This window comes from Taeniopygia guttata, chromosome 2 (assembly GCF_048771995.1).
Source record: "Taeniopygia guttata chromosome 2, bTaeGut7.mat, whole genome shotgun sequence".
Taxonomy (NCBI): Eukaryota; Metazoa; Chordata; class Aves; order Passeriformes; family Estrildidae; genus Taeniopygia; species Taeniopygia guttata.
The window spans coordinates 63,762,727-63,779,960 of NC_133026.1; the positions used below are offsets into that span (position 1 = coordinate 63,762,727).

General features: G+C 47.7%; 1 long non-coding RNA gene across 1 annotated transcript; it reads right to left on the bottom strand.

The window, feature by feature from the left end:
• Positions 1-6,217: 6,217 nt before the first annotated feature.
• LOC115493760 (uncharacterized) lies at positions 6,218-13,140 on the bottom strand. Its single transcript, XR_012053884.1, has 4 exons — positions 11,418-13,140; positions 9,757-9,991; positions 7,706-7,800; positions 6,218-7,596 (listed from the first exon to the last, which is right to left on the bottom strand). It is a non-coding gene; the product is annotated as an uncharacterized lncRNA (long non-coding RNA).
• Positions 13,141-17,234: the final 4,094 nt, after the last annotated feature.

Sequence of the window (17,234 nt, forward strand, 5' to 3'; positions counted from 1 at the left end):
GACATGAAACCAATGATGTGTTTCATAACTGGTTTTAAGCCCATGAAGGACACTATTATTTAAGGAATTTTAGTGGCCAAAGCACTTTGTCAGCTGCACCATTCATTCTTGACTTCCTTTTTAATTTTGAAATTATCCTGTATTCAGTTCTACTGGCTTCATATCTCCAGTCGCCTCAGTAGAATTATTCCTAATTCTAGTTCCTCAGCATCTCCTCCTCTGAAGAGTTACTTATGCACCAGAAAAGTTGCTCTCGTTTCTTGTTCCAAAAAAAATGTGTATGTATCTGTTACCATGGTAGTGGTGTGTGTTCCAACCAACCATTTTAGCCACACTAACTTTAAAATGGTAACCAAGTTTGAAACTCTTTGGTTTCCTCCCAGAAAACACAGAGTGCTGGAACACGTTTGCCCTTGTGGTCTTGCAGGTGACCACCAGGCAGCCATGACTGGTCCCCTCCACAGACTGCAGGGCTGACCCAGTTTCTCCTCGGAGCTGTCATGGCAACCTCCACGCTTGTGTTTGTTGCTTTGCATGGAGAAACCATTTTCTGGCTATGGCAAAGCAAGAACTCAATGCCAGTGGCATTGCAAAGTGGGAGTGCAGCTCAGCCCTTCAGCCCAGGTCCTGATCCTGAACAAAATCCATGTCATGTGGTAGCAAATAAGTTGGACACAGAAGGAAAAGCAACCTGTCTCTTACTCTTTTCCATTCTGGTGCTGCTCTGTTCCTCATCAGGCAGAACATTCAGGCTGGCTTGATAAAGAAATGAGGCACATGGAACCATTTCACGTGGGCTCACCATGAGGTACAGCCTGCCCCTCCTAATTTCCAGTCCTCCCTGAACTCAAGGTCATTGCCCACACAGACCTAACTCAGCAGAGGTTTAATATCATCAGATCCACAAAATCCATGGAAAGTGTCCAGACAGGGGAGAGTGATCATGACTCCACACAGAGGAGGTCAACAATGGGAGCTCAGTTTGTACTGGAGAGTTTGCATGAGCGCAGCACAGGTTGAGGGGCACCTGCCTGGGCTGCTCCCAGGACCTCTGGTTGTGCATTTACCCATTCCCAGCCATTCATTACAAGAGGGAGCTGCCCACAGAAACAAAGAAATGTCAGCACTTCATACTAAAACCCTTGCCAATGAAAGTGGAGAGAAAAGTGTTCTGAGCCATGGGGCAGACACCCAAAAATACCTCCTGTGTGGTGCAGAGAAGGGAAAAGGAGAAAAAAATTTAAAAAAGAAAAAATAAGAAAGAGCTAAGAAAAAAAAAAAAGAGAGGAAAATGCCTAGGAGGTTTGATTTAGAAAGGGAAATGAGCTGTAAGATAATGTGCTTGGACTGGCCAAGCTGAGGCGGGTGCGAGAAAAGTGGGTGACAGCCAGCAAGCACCAGAAAGAGCCCAGGCAGTGGAGAGGGAAAAGCACAGCCTGCTCAGAGGGAATGAGCCGCACAGAAAGTGCATGCTAAGTAGGAGTGCCAGGATGACATTTGAAAGGGGGAAAATTTAGGCTGAGTGTCAGGAAAAGCTTCCTGACAGTGAGATGCATGCACTGGAGCCATCCCGCGGGAGAAGCCCTGGAAGCTTCATCATTTGGCTTGCAAGGGCTGAGCTGGAGGAAAGCTGCAAGTCCTGGAAAGGCCTTGCAGAAATCCAGAGCTTGCAGAAAGTCAAAAGCAAGGCTTGCTTTAATTACAGGAGGCCTGGCTCAGAGGTGAACTCCACAGGCAGCAAGATTGTCCAGGAAGAGGGGAACTCCCAGTAGGTGACTGGGAGGCAGCTGGTCCCAGGCACAAGCATCATTCTCTTCATGGAAGTTTAGAAACAAATGGGTGAGCAAGACAGTGAAACAGATAGGGAAATAAAAAAAAAAATCCCTTCTCCTTTAAGGCAACATTATCTCTCAGCAAAGAGTTGCTCTGCTCTGGCCAAGGCACAGTCAGTCAGGGCTCAGGCTTCTGTTAGTCTGGGCCCCTGGGAAGGCCAGTTGCCAAAAAAAGAGGGAAATTTTGTTTTAGTCAGGGGGTAGGGCATGGGTGTATTGGGAGGGAAATGAGGGAGAGATTGAGGGAACTTGCACAGGAGAGCGAGGGAGAGAGGGGGATGCATGTATTCACTGTGTCACTGGATGTGTAGCAAGGCAAGAAGCCCAGCAGAATGGCTTGGGAGTGAGGGAAGGAGGTAATGGCTGCAGGCAGAAGCCAAGGCAGAAAAACTCCACAAATGATGCTGTTTCTCTCCTATCAAGAAGCCTTGTCCGAAGAAATCCATGTTAAAAACAGCCAGGGCATGGACTCTGTCCCCAGAGCTCCCTGAGCCACCAGCCTTCCCTATCACAGGAGGAGAAGGAGTTGATTTCCCCTGAGAGGAGGCAAACAGAGTAACTTCTCCTGCAAGGGACTATCCCTGTGCCCCATTCCTGGGCACACCGCTGGGCCAGCTGTGCCCAGCCTGGCCAGGAGCAGCCTCTCCATTGTGGCACATGAAGACCTACAGCACACAGCTCCAGAGGTGTCAGCCAAGCTCACAAGGAGCCTGGTGTGAGCTGAACATCATCCCACCAATTCCAGTGGCCTTACTGGGAGCTGAGATCACAATGTCACTTCCACAGCATGAAACTGGATTTGAAACTTTGACCCCTTATGAGCTCCTTCTACCCCCAAGGAAAGTACCTCTGTGCCAAAGGTAGCCACATTCATACAGGAGATAGTCAGGCATGGGCAGTTAAAGCAATAACTGAGCTGTGGCACAGCTGCCCTGGGAGTGCCATCCCTCTCCCATCCCAGCTTTTACTGCTGTGTTCCTTTATTCGGATACACCGCCCTCTCCATTTAAACAGCAAACCCAGCGGGGCAGGAAATGACAGCCCATGCTCTTGTCGAGCCAACAGAAATTGAGCTAAAGTGGAAAGCCTATTTTAAGAGTAAAGTATGATATAAAGAGGTTGCATTTATTTCCAGACCAGACATTACAAACCCAGGGAATTCAGAGTTAAAGTTATGCTTAAAATAAATTCAAACTTGTTGAAGTGTGGCAGTGTGCTACCAAGGAATACAAATAGCCTTAATTCTGCCCTGAAGTGACACACAGCCGTATGATTGTGATTAAAATGTTTTAGTACTTGTGCTCCTAAACTAGATTACCCTGATAAATACAGTTTTTTTCCATATTCCCTTGCTTTTCTCCTCCTCCAACAACCCTGTGCCCCAGATATAGCCACTAGCACAGATTTCACTGCCTACTAGGAAAAAAAAAAAAAAAAAAAACCCACACATATATATATCACAGGTCCTTTACATCTGTAATGAGAGCCCCAGGCCAAGTGCTGTCTTGGAAATACCCTTCCTCCCACCATCAGTCAGATCCACAGCCACCTCTGCCAAAGGCTCTGGAGAGCACAACTGAAGTGTGCACCAAGTGATCATTCAGCCCTGCTGAGGAGAAGGGGAGGGCTTTCCTCACACCTTTGATACCACTGTAATCTACACTCATGTATTTATTTCACAAGCCCATTAAAACCTTGGATTTAAAGTGTAGAGAAAATAAAAGAGAAAGAAACTTCATCTGGATAAACAGTTATGGCTTTTTGTCAAGGATTCAGGAGCTAATCGAGTCCAGATCTGTTCCACATTTACATTTACATGTGAAATTGTACTTACTGAGCTAGAAAAAGTCAGATTAGCATAAAGAGTCAGCTCTGCCACTCAGCTACATGGTGCAAACCCTGGAGTGAATGAGGGCTCCAGGGGTGTAACAGAAGGCAAAGTTTGGCCCCAAATACTTAAGGGCCATTTGGTTGAGATGCACATGAAAGTGGGTGCTCTGCACTTCAGCCCAGTTTGAAATGATTCTCCAGAAGTTGTATTTAGTTAAGAGAGTGGGTGGCCTGAATTGTCATGATGTGTTCAAATATTTGGCACTAAATCACAGCTGTCCACTTATTTGCACTTTTGCTGCTGGGCAGCAGGAACACCCCTGGAATTAGTCAGCATCAGACGCATTAATGAGCCAACAGATACATTATGGTTCACAGTTTGGACTGCTTTTGTCCGTATAAATACACACCTCCTCTCCGCTTGTTTCCCAGAAAGGCATATCTTCTTGAACATGTTGACTTTACAAACCTTATTTTATCTGGCCTTTATGAATGAGCTGGCAGAATTTTCTGTTAGACACAGAAAAGCACCTTGCCCCTAGAAGTCTTTCTGAGCATTACATGCAATCTTGGAGACTCAGGAGTGTAAAGGGGAAACAGTCCAGCCTTGGAGAAGTTCCTCTTTGCAAGCCAAAAGCCATCCTCTGCATGCAAAGATCCCAAGTAAATATGGAACCAATAACAACCATGAGCAAAGACCTTTAGATAAGAAAAATGTTTCCAAAGTCTGTTACAAGTCTGGAGGAAAACACTTGCACCTTTGCTCTGCAGAAAGCAAGGAATTTGTTGCACCAAAGGAAAGAAAATCTTGTTATCTGGGTTAGCACTCCCATGATTGATTCATCCCACTTCTCCACTGCCAGAAACCTTTTATAAATCACAGATATAGCATAGGTCATGATTTAATAAGTTGCCAAGAAAATTTATCCTGTGCAAGAGGACTTCAGGACCGATGTCAACTCTTTGCAACTTGTATGCCTAATGGATGCTAGTTGCAAACCATAATCATTTTTATTAAACAAATCAACAGTTTTTGCCAGGGTAATGCTGTAGCATGGAAGCAGTGGGAGCCAGGTTTTTATGTGTGTGAATAAAATAGTTTTTCAGAAAAAAATGCTTATTTGCTGACACTGAAGTTTCTTGTGGGAATACATCACTTTTATAATTAAATTTTCATCTGGAAGGTTTTTCAGGTCAAAAATGGAATTTCTGGTCAGAATCATAGCAGGGAGGAACACACAAGAAGCCAGGCTCTCAACTGAGCACAGCCAAGCCTCTTGCATCCCGAGCACTTGGCTTAATTATAGAGCCAGCAGCTCATCTGCCATATGGCTGCTCCTTACCTTGTCTTGACCATTTTTGGCTGTACTTTTCCAGCAACATTTCCTGGTTCTCCTTCCAGCCCCTCCCAGGAGCAGGAGATGCAAAGCCATGGACAGAAATCATTTGTATTTTCCAGGAAGCATCCCCAAATGGGTGCTTGCCTCCAGCCAGAGGAGCACAAAGGAGCAACCCCACTGCCAGCAGTCACTCACACACGCAACAGGATCTGGGAGAGGATGTCTGGCCATATCTGCCTTCCCTTCCATGTGCAGGAACACACCATATCAACAGAAAACACCTCTGGTAAGGGCATAAATGCACCTCCCTCCCCGGGAGGCTGTGCAGCGTTATCTGCAGCAGTGGAAGGAAGCAGCAGAGCCCAGCTGCTTGCAAGCCTTCCTACCCTCACAGCCTGATTCACCAGAACAGCCCGGCTGCTTTTTGCCACCACAACGACCGCACACCAGAGCTGCAAGCCTGGCTTCACTGGCCAGTTTGTGACACTCTTGTGCCCACAGAGTGGTGGTGAACAGCTGGAAAGGGCTGGTGAGCCCCTCTACAAGCTCCTCTGCATTGCGTACCTCAGCCAGGCTGCTGCAGCAGAGGATGAAACGGAGTTGTCACCAGCCCCACCACACAGCCTTGTCCTCTGTTCACCTTCAGGAGGGCAAGTCAGAAGTGGCTTAGCTCAACCACCACAGTCAAATGAGTCTGAAACACTGTTAGGAGGGATTAAAATCACATGTGAGTGTGTGTGTATGTGTGGTTTCACAACACCTCCCTCTCCCCACCGCCAGCCACACCAGTTTCCTCAAAGAAAGGCAGAACAGTAGAGCACAGACCCAAAGTCATGCCGTGATGCATTAAAGCCTTGTTTTCCCACTGCTTAAAGAACTGACCCAGCCCCCTCAAATGTTCCCAGCATACTTGAATTGTGAGTCAGAGACCACAATGGAGATACTTGCCTAGCTTGACAAAGTATCTCTCCTGCCAAACAGCAATCACTGATTTTTTTGGTCTGTCACTCATGAGTCTTGTTCCTGCTGCTCTAACCACACAAAACACACTGCCTCATTGTGGAAGCCAGCATTACTGTTTGGATGCTTACCTTTAGCATCTCCAACTTTTCATAATCCCCTTAATGAGGAGTGCTGCTAACAAACCAGATGGAAATTTGCAGGTATTGAAAGCTCATGTCTCTGTATCCACTGTAGAAGCAATAGAGGATGGAAAGAATAGCAATACTGAAAAGCAAGGCCAGGAAACACTTCATCTTTGCAGACACAGCCTAACATTTAAAAGGAATAATAACTCAGGAACAAGATTTCCACACACTGGTCTGGCACCTCACTTAGCAAAACACCCTAAGGCTTAGGAGTTAATCTGTGATGGACCCTTCCTTGGGCTTCATTTGCCATAGCTAAAACAATTGCCTGCCATGAGCTAGCATCCAGAGTAGCAAAATAAGTTTTTACTCCTTCAGTTGCAGTGGCAAAAGGCCTGCAGCACTGAGCAGGGCTCCATTTTCTTCCACTCCCCTGCTCCACCACGTGTCATCCAGACAGCTCATACAACCCTGCTCTGGGCAAAAATATTATTATTTTACTCACTGTAGATCACACTCATTTCCTATTTGTTAATTTTCCTACACAATCCTGAGTGCAGTGCTAGAAACATATTTTCTTAATTAGCTTCTGCCCCCCACCCCTTTTTCTTCCTTCAAAAGGCACAATTCTCACACAATCTGAGCACTCTGGCAGAGAGGCAGGAGGGCTTCAAGGAAGTGCCCCAGTAACAGAGTGCAAGGCTCGATCTGCAGTGAGGAGAGCTGGCAGCCCTGCACTGCACCTCAGCACGCCAGCTGTTGCTCCAGTTGTGGAGCCACACTGGGAGGAGTTCAAGGACCAGCAGCTGAGAAAAGAAGTCAGATAGAACCAAACCCTCCAACATTACATGAGGTCGAGGTTGTGTGTGTGTGCATGTGTGTGCATTTGCTTTATTTTTCTTTTTTTTTTTCCACCACAACTAGACTTAGTATTTCTTCAGAGGATTCATGCTTGTACTTGTACCAAGAAATCATTCCCATTATCTCCTCTATCGCCTGGGCTGCAGTGCAGAGCAGCCTGCTGTTATCCATCCCTGCTGTCTGGGGTTTGGGACAGCTGGGCTGCAAGGCTGGAGAGATGGGGGAGTTTCCGGGCTCTGGGGTGCACGAGGAGGAGGGAGATCATTTTGTGTGCTGCTAATCTGTCTCTGCAGGAGCACTGGTTTTAGCCTCTGTAGCACCTGCCATGGGGCGCCTGGGGGTGGGACACAGAAGCAGGAAGAAAAATAACTTCAAGCAAGATTTACTCCCTTCCTTATTGGTTAATGCTTGCCAAAAAATGTTATGCAGAGGCAGGGGGTTGAATAGGTCTGAATGGACTTCACATAATTGATGTAAACATTACACTTTGACATCTCTCTCCTTTCAGGAAGGGGGAATCTTTGACTGAAGCTGTGTCCAAAGCCCTAGACAGAAATCCAGGACCTCTAGGATGTTCTTTTCCCAGTTCCACCTCAGGCTTGACATTTCAGGACCATGGTGTTTTGCTGACAAACCTGAGACATGCTAAACGGAAGATAAAATACCAATGAGGGTTTCAAACCTCCCATTCCCCACCCCCTTCCCCCTTCCCCAGCACAGCATGCATTGCTCTGAGCTGTGCACATGTACTGACCTCTCACAGCTTGGTCCTGGTGACAGGGTGATACACGGCCCAGACCTGCACTCCCTGAACTCCCCACAGGCTCTCATCTAGCACAGAGACAGGCACTGGAGGTGTGTAACAGGGAACAAGGAAGAAAAAGAAGCTGTTTCACTGTGCAAGTAATACAGATCTTAATAAGGATCTCTTCTGAGCTGAAGGAAAAAACCTGTTGTATGGTCACAGTAGATTGGACCAGCTAGAGCAGGGGGATGCTGTGCATATTTAGAGCACACTGTTCTGGACAACAAGCTTTGGAAAGTGTTTCTGGAGGCTGGGCCAACCTCATGGTGCTGGCCCCAAAAATATTTAATGCATGCTCTAAATAAAAGGCACCTGGATTGCAATCTGAATGCAAGCAGCTTCTTTCAGCTCTCCATCCTCAGCTGTATTGCAAGCAGATCAGGCAATTCAAGAGGCTTAAGCTAGCCCTGGTAAAGTCTCAGCCCTCAACTTGCTCCTTAAGCCAAAAATAAAGAATACATCAGCAAAACCATTGCATGTTCACCTGGTAAGTTTCTAATGTTGTTTGGCAGAGCAGTGGCTGCCACCACCTCTCCCTGGTTTCGTGCCACCAGCAAGCCATCAGCTGGGCCATGAGAGTGTCAGCTGCTGCTTGCATTACAAAATCTGGAAGGGATGGACCTTGAAACCAGAGAAGCAGCAAACATGGACTGCAGCAGAGCAGGACAGGCTGCTATTCAGAAGTACATCCAGCACTGAGGAGATGACAGATTTTCTGGGAACTCAGAAAACATACATAAGCCCAATGTGCAATGAACTACTGGCTCTGTTCTTTTGACAAGGGCATGTAGTGGTGGGACAAGAGGTAATGCCTTTAAACTGAAGGTAGATCTAGATTAGATACTTGGAAGAAATTCTTTACTGTGAGTATGGTGAGAGACTAGAACAGGTTGTTCAGACAAGTTGTAGATGCTTCACTCCTGGAAGTGTCCTAGGCCAGGCTGGACAAGGCTTTGAGTAACCTGGTCTAGTGGAAGATGTTCCTGCCCATGGCAGGGGGGCTTGGAACTCAATGATCTTTAAGGTCCATTCCAACACAAGTCACTCTGTAATTCTATGACTGCACATGAGACTATAAGAGCACCATCTTCTCACATCTGACATTCAGACCTGAGGACTTCAGAGGCCTAAAACAGGGGGTGCACTTCTCCCTTACCCCTGCTAACTCACAGCATTTGCAAGGGAGGCAGCAGCACATGTCCTCACTCCAACCCACTGCTGGAATCACCAGCAATCCACCAGGCTGTTACGCCCTTACAAAAGGGCTTGGCAGAGCAGCTTCCCCAGCCAAGGCAAGGTTTATATCAGGGGCTAAAGATCAAATTGTATTTATCTCTGAACACACCTTTGTTAGTTTTGGCTGCACCCTTTCAGGTATCACCTGCCTCCCCAGGCAAACACGTTCCTATCCGGGGCACCACAGACCTGCTGTGCTCCTCTGAGGGCTGCATCCGCCTGCCAGGAATCTGTGGACCTACTGCATCCACATCAGAGGCCAGCAGCCAGGGAGCGAGAGCCCCAGCACTAATGTGGCTGTAGCAAGGATGTTGCAGTGAGCAGAGGAAGGAGCTAGAAGCAGATTCATGGTCAGGCTGCAGCTTGGTTTTGTTGGAAACCAGAGTGGAAAACTGGCACCGGCATCCATCCACCCCAACAAACATTGCATTCATATGCAGAGCTACAGAGCAAATGATCTGTCAGTTGTTCATCTGGAGAACAGGTTTCACCAGCCTGGATTAAATGATTATGTTGCCACAGCATGTTCTTCTGGCTGCTCTTGGATATAAAGGAAGTAAGGCACAAGGAGCCTTACAGGAGAGAGGCCTGACCCTGCAACCCAGCTCCCAACACCTTTATGCTTGAAGAAGGTTCAGACCAGCACAGTGTGTGGGAGATAGGGAGCAAGTGTGTTTAAAGAATGAATTTTGGTGCTGATGCGCTGAAATCACAAATGCAAGAAAACACCTCATTCGATTGAGAACAGAAGGTGCACACTTTACCCCCAATTACTGCCTCCAGATGTGCAGCAGACTGGCTGTATTTCTGAGCCTGCTGCTCCTTGTTCCCACAAAGCTGCAGGCAGAGTGAGTGCAGTTGGAGGTCTAACAGCACATGTGCAGCTCCAGCAGAGCCTGCGTCCTGCCTCCACAAAACCCCCGTTGAGTGACTCCCTTAGGATGTAATTGCAGTCGACTTCATTCCAGGCCATGAGCATATGTCTGGCTACGGACATTACTGCAAACACACAAGGAAGAAAAAAAAGAAACATAAAGCAGAAAGTGAAAAAAAATCACTGGTAATCCAAGCCCAGTTAGGATAATGGGTGTTTTCCTCTGTAGAAAAAGGTTACTTTGCTACCTTTGGAAGTCTGGCCAGCTTCCCTGCATTAGTCTCTTGCAAGGCAGAAGAGAAAGGCTGGCACCAGCTTTGCAGACTCAAAATAAAAATATTGCACTAAACCCATGGGCCCCAGCAACAACCCCTGAATCCCTCTGGAGCTCACAAGGGTGAAAAGCAGAGGCCCAAAGAGCTAAAACAGTAATTTTAGGACTCTCGCAGACTTCAGAGAGCCTTGAACCCTTGTACCAGGGAGTCCAAGGCATCTTTTTCTACTCTGTGGCCTTTGATAGGTTCACACCCACCAAAGTTCATCCCATGTCCCTGTCTCTCAGGGGATGATGTGTCTGTGGTGGGTGCGGTGGAAGGTGCAGGAGTGCAGTCACAGCACAGTGTGGGCAGCAGGAGCTGAAGCCATCATTCTCTGCCCCCTCCATGCTTCACAAGATGAGCAGGAGCAGCAGCACTGTTGCTTTCATATTTGCCTTTTTTTTACCCTCATGAAGTGGAAACCTGTGCTCTGAGCATTGGGAGCTGTTACAAACACTGCTCTGGGGATAATCCCTAGAAATAGCCTGCAGCAAGCACCCAGCACCCAACACTCCCAGCTCGAGCACCTGCAGGCTGGTGAGCCATCCAAAATAAGGTCTTATCAATGGGAAGTGCCAGCCAGGCCTAAGCAACACTGAGCTGTCCTCCCCACTGCGAGTGGCCATGAAAACACTTAGGATTTGTCCAGCTGGGATGGCTCCCAGTCAGGCATTTACGTTTATGGCTCATGGACAGGATTTTAAAAATACATCCCAGTGCATGCACGGATGTACTCCAAGATACACTTATATCCACAAGCACATGACCTAGGAGGTGGGTTAGAGCTGAAGTGACTCAGCCTCCCAGTTACAGAAACAAAATTAGCAACCACTCATAGACGTCTTATGTCTTAAATGGGGCTAGATGGCACTGTAAGTTAGTTAATGTCCCTTTGCCTCAGGAGATTCCACTTTGGCATTAAGATCAGTGGAAAACCAGGAAAACTGGTGCTCCCTAGGGTATATTTTCCAGAGCTGAGCTAGTAATTCACACCAACAGCCTGATTCAACACATTTTCAAGGTACCTAGTTAGGAGCTGTGTCCAATAATTTAGTCATTCTCTGGAATTAACTTTTTTTTTTTTTTTAAGAAAATAATTCTTGGCTTGACGCCATTTAAACATATGTTTTCTCCAAATACTTGGCCTACATTTTTCCTTCTTTAATTTATCCCATTTCTCCTCATTAACCCCTGTCCCCCCCACCCCCGTTGTTCCCATGCTGGATCCCTCTACCTCTCCCGGGAGAACAGTGATGAAATGACATTCGCCTCGCAGATCTCCTGGCACATCACCGTTTTTCTTCAGAATCAGCCCAGCGGGGCAAAGAGCCCTTTGGCCCGGAGCCCCTGAATCACTTAAGGATGCACAGCTGAAACGGAGCAAAGCAAAGAGGTGGAGGGAGGCGAGGACCGGGCTTGGAGGGACAGTGCCTGCCTGTATTGAGGTCAGAGCATTCCGGTCCCACGGCCTCGGGTGTCTGCCTGAGCTGGTTGGGAGACAAACGAGTAAGGATCTGCCCTAATCTCACACCCAGACCTTCCAGAGTCTCTGCGCTCCGGCGAGCACGCTGCAGCCGATGGCACCGTGCCACCGCGAGGGAACGGCATCCACGTAGCTGGGGAGGAAGGGGGACGTGCGGTCCTGGTGCAGCACATCTGCTCCCGGGGCAGGGAAGAGGGTGGCCACCTCTTTAACAGAGACCCTATCCGTGCATCTAGCACTCCGATGGGTATCTCTCTCCCATCAGTTAACAGAGGGAGCAACCCTCTAGGGGAAAGTAAAAAAAAAAAAAAAAAGCACACCAAACCCCCAAAATCCCCACAACACTCCTCCCAGCATAGGAACCCATCAGCTCCCTGACCGCCTAGGTCATTCATGCCTGTGAATCGTTTCCTCAAGTAACAGATTAGTCACGTACATTTGCAATGGCAGCGATTCTGCCAAATAGCTGAGGAGCAGGGCAGGGGAACAGCAGCATGACAAAAACAGGCAGAGGAGGGGAGAGGAGAAATAAAACGTTTCCTCCTTTTCTCCCATGCCCCTTTGGTTTTCAGCAGCATTTGCATGCACAAGCTGCTAAACAGCTGCATCACGTGGCGGTGAAATCCGGGCGTTATCTGGCCAGAGATTTGGACAACCCTTTCCTTTTTCACCCCCGGGCTGGCAGAAGCATTGCCCAGCAGTCAGAGCACTGACAGCTTCTATAAGGTTGGGACCAAAAGCCTCCCATAGCAGGAACAATATTTGGCAGCTGGGAAAACCTCTCAGCTGAGCTTCCATCTTCGGAGTGACTGACAAATGCCAGACCCCGGCAGGGCTGACACAGGCTCGGGGCTGCAAAGTGTCCCACTCAGAGGCGAGTCACTCGGAGAGGAAAACAAACAGGAAAAGGTCCCCAAAAGCTCCTGATTACTATGTGGCTTACTGCAAACAGTTACTTTCTTCTTCCAATAACAGGCATGAAAAATCACCGCTGTCACTTGAGCAGCAGCGCGTGGAGCTGAGAGCAGGTCAGACTGCTCCTCTGTGCTGTGCATGCTCTGTCAAACTGCCCCTGTCCCGACAACTTTCCAGCCACGAATGGTCTGGTAGGTAACAAAGAGGGAGACTCAAAGCAAGAACACCTGAGTGATCCAGTAACAGGGGGAGAAAAAATGCAGGCTGTTTTGGGTCATATGATTTGTTACATTCCCAGACACTCTGTCCCTGGTAGTTCAGGGAAATGCTAGATGGGCAGCATGGCCCGGAGAAACTGTAAGGAGGGGGAAAGCAGACAGAGTGCCTGGGAGAAAGCTGATGAGCTGGTTTTCAAGACAAGCGTTAGTACTGCAATAAGAGATAGGGACACATGTAGGCGTTCCCTGTCCTGGTAATAAATAACAGCTACAAAACTCTTATTAACCTCTGTAAAATATGTTGGTTCTGCCAGTCCATCCATCACGAAACTATCTGTTACTGTGGTACTCACTTCAGCTGTCCTGGAGAAAGACAGAAAACACAGCAGGCCAGCCACAGCATCCCACATTCCAGCCAAAGGGAGTCACAGTTGCAAAGGGTGCAATGCAACAGGATCCTTGTCATAAAAATGATGCTCCCCTCTTGTATCCTCTGCCTTAGGGGGCAGCACTGGAAAAGGAGATTAAAATGCAAGCATCACTTTTGAGACAAGAACTACACCATAACACAAAAGGAAACAAAAAAAAAAAAAGACTACCTCAGGAATATTCTACCTTTCCTTCCTAGGAAAAAGCAGCCCTGGGGGTTGGCCTGAGCATCTGGCCCAGTGAATTCACTTGCAGTCCAAAGAAAGCGTGGCCCCATTCATCAGCTGGGATGGGAAGTGCCAAGTCTCTTCTCCTCTCATCATCCCACTTCCTGGAGGGGAATTCAAGGAACAAGTGGCCTGATATTGCTGAGAGGAGTTCTGTCCCATGTGCTGCCAGGCTTCCCACGCTGTCCCATTTCAGAAGTAGCATGGGGAGGAGGGGGAAATGCATAAATTGGAGCTCTGGTACTTGGCACTACACCAGGACATAGATTAGACCACTCAATCATTTTAATTGCTATCCAACAGTAATAATTTATTTAGATTATTTACTTGAAAATATGCATTGCACTTCGGTATGTTTAAAATGCTAATTGGGAAGGTCCTGAACCAAACAGCCACCCTGGACAGCAAAGCTGTGTATTTGGAGAGATTTATTTGGTTAGCTGTTTTCAGAACCTCACTAGAATACTGCTTTTCTTAGCTTTTTTTGGTTCAACATATATAGTTTTGTCTATTTACTTGTCAATCTCACATGTTTGGCAGACATAAAAAAAGGCAGAGCAGTAACCAAAATTACACGCACTTCCCATGCAATACAGGGCTATTCTTCCTTGTCTTGTTTCTGCCCTGCATATTTAATTTCATACTCCTGTGAGGACTTGGGTGCTCAGGAAGAATGCCATTTTCAGAATTACCAGACCTAAGTAGCTGCAGCTACATAAATGAGGAGTATGTCAAGACTTGAGGAGAGCCAATGGTTTTACCAGGTCAACAGTTAACCCACATGGCCAGGAGTGCAGGTGTGAAGGAGATAATCCACCTCCAAGACACATCACAGCATGCCTCCATGGGAGTTTTGTACTTCTCAGAGGAATTTTGCTCTTCCTTAAGAAAGACGGTACATCAGAAAAAGTTCCTCCCACTTTACCTGCACCTGTGTTATTGCAGGTAGGCACTGGAAAGGGTGTGTTGGGTATGCAGAAGTTGTTACCTACCATAAACTGAGCAAAACCACAGAGAAAAAAATGGTGCAGCCTCTGCTCTGGCTGTGTTTATCCTACATGTCAATGAACAATAAAAACAGGGCACTGAAAAATAAACCTCACTGCTTCAAAAAGCCCCCAGGAGAGTTTCTTCATTGGTATCATATTTTTTGTTTCTTTCTAAATTTTTTTTTTTGTAGTGTTGAAGTTGACATCTTTTTCCTCTTGCTGAACCAGCATTTCCTGACAGCAAACCATAGTCAGAAATTTTCCATCCAGCCCTGGAGTGTGTTTCAACATTTGGTGCTTGTGCATGCTTATGAAAAGAGGTTAATGTCAGTCTCAGAAAATCATCTACATGATGTTCAAAAGGGTACCAACAGTGAGCAACAGCACCTGCATTTGGGGAAGTCCAGACAATCTCTTGCTTCTTTGTCTCAGAGTTGGGGTCAGCTCTTCTCTGCTCTCTTACATCTGTAATGGTGATCCTCCTTTGCATTTTTACTGCCCAATTGACCTGTCACTTGGAAAAAGTCTTTCCATGGGGAACACTCTTTCTTGACACAGCACATCCCCTTCCAAACACCCTGGGGACATTCTGATGGTTTTAAAACCAAACATCTTGGAAAAGAGCAATGATCTCCCAATAAACAGCAATACAGTCAGGCCTCAGAAGGCAAACAAGCAAGGCAGGACCTTGTGGGAGGAGATGGCAATAAATAAAATAGTCAGCTTCTTAATCACCATCCCCAGTGCCTGGTAACTATTACCTTGTTTCAGCTATCCTGTGCATAACAGTGACAGGACAGCCCTCCACATTTGGAGGACTTTACCCAGCAAAATCATCTCAGGGATGAACAAGCACTGAAGTGTAAACACACCCAAGAACTTTTAAAGGTTGGAAAAGGAAAATCTCTTATGCTGTGAGAGTCATCAGGCATGAGGCAGCCTGGGAACATCAGCCTCCAGTCTGCAGCAGTTGCACTCAGCAACCCCACAGCCAAGGCTTTTTTTGGGAGCAGGGCTGGACACAGTGAAAGCCAGCCTGTCCTTACTCAGAACTCCTGCCTGCAGGGCACTCAAGCCAAAGCTGTCTCAATATGCTTTTAAAAGAAGGCAAATGACAAGCAAGGCATCATTTCCTTCAAAGCCTGGCACTTCTCATCCTCTGAGACATTTAGAGCTGCTATCGTAGTCAGCTTAAGGGGCAATAACTTCACCAGGAGGCGAAGCTGGTTTAGGAGGGGGAGGAGGAAGAGTTAAACCAAACTCATCAACCCACCCAGTGTCATCAGCCAGCAGCTCTGAGCGCACTCTCACCACGGGGAAGAGAGACAGGACATCCCAGCAGCAGTCCAAGAGAGGATGTGTCCTAAAGGACACAGCTGATTCATCATCCCGCTCAGCAATCTCGGGCAGCTTCAGCTGCAGAGGCCTGACCTGCTTGGCAGCCAGCCGGCAGCATCAGCTGCCTCTTGGAAAAGGGAAAGAAAAAATAAAAAGCTTTGAAACGGCAGTGTGGGCAGAGGAATGAGGAGGAGGGGAAAGGAGGGAGTGTGGGGGGGAGAGGTGGCCTTGCAGGCTCTGGTTGAGTAAGAGGCTAATTCCCCCCCACTCCCTGACCGCGACTCCATCTAATTACCCTGTTTCCTCTGAGCTGATTGGAAAGTGGCCTTGTGTCTGGAAAAGGCAGTAAGCATCTTACATGCATCTGTTCCACCTAATCCCTAATAACTAGTGCCTGTGTGTTCTGGGAGAGGAGGAGGAGGAGGTGGGGGAGGACGGGCAGGGAAGGGCCGGGAAGGGTTTCCCATGAAGGCTGCTGTGTGGCAGCGTGCAGGGCGGCACTGTGGCCTGGGCTGGGGGCTGTCAGGGAACTCACATTGTTCCTCTTCCGCCTGTTTCACAGTCTGGAGGCCCTTTCCTCCTTCCCCTTGCAATAATAACAAACTTTATTAAAAAAAAAAAAAAAAAAGAGAGAGGCCTGTGGCTGGGAATAAGGACACATTTTGCTGAGCCTCGCTGCAGTTGGGATCTGTTTAAGCCACTCATTTTCCCCTTGCCCTAATCCTGCATTATCCTTTAGGCATGATGTTCAATTCCTGAAGGGGGGTGGGAAGTGCTCTCCAGAGCCCTGCCTGGTTTGCCCAGGAATTTGGATTGCACTTTTTATGTGCAGCTCCGGGAAGGGGCAGAGGGACAATTACGCAGCTGTTTAGTAGCCAGGCAGGCACATTTTCAGCGAGCTCTTCCTAGTGGGAGCTAATTCAACTTGAGGAGAGCACAGGGATAAACATCTCCATTTGCCAGTAAAAGGATTGTCACATCTGGAATTTACACAAGTTACGAGGAGCCAGGAGCCACTATTTTGTTCCACTTGCGTGGCGTCATAAAACATGTTAGCACTTTAAAAGTGTTGCGGGGCAGATGGATGCAGGACAATGACAACAGCTCCCACAGCCCTGCCATGCCCCTGCCCTCCCCTGCCACCATTGGGGGACACCACACTCAGCCCTGCATCTTGCACAACACCCTCAACTTTGCTCCAGCCCCTGGGAAGGGAGGCTTTTAGCCTCCAACGCTGCCAGCTGGCTTCTCCACATTATAGTCCCAGGAGGCTGGGAGAGGGACCTGCTGTGTCCCCTGCACACCTCACAGGGAGTGCCAGCCTTCCCCTCAGGCTTAACCCACATGGAAGAGAACTCAGCAAACGATTGCTTTAAACCAGTTTCAAAAAGGTTGGCTGTGCCTCTGTGGGCTGTTTATTTTCAAGAGCTTTCCACATTTATCCAGCCAGTT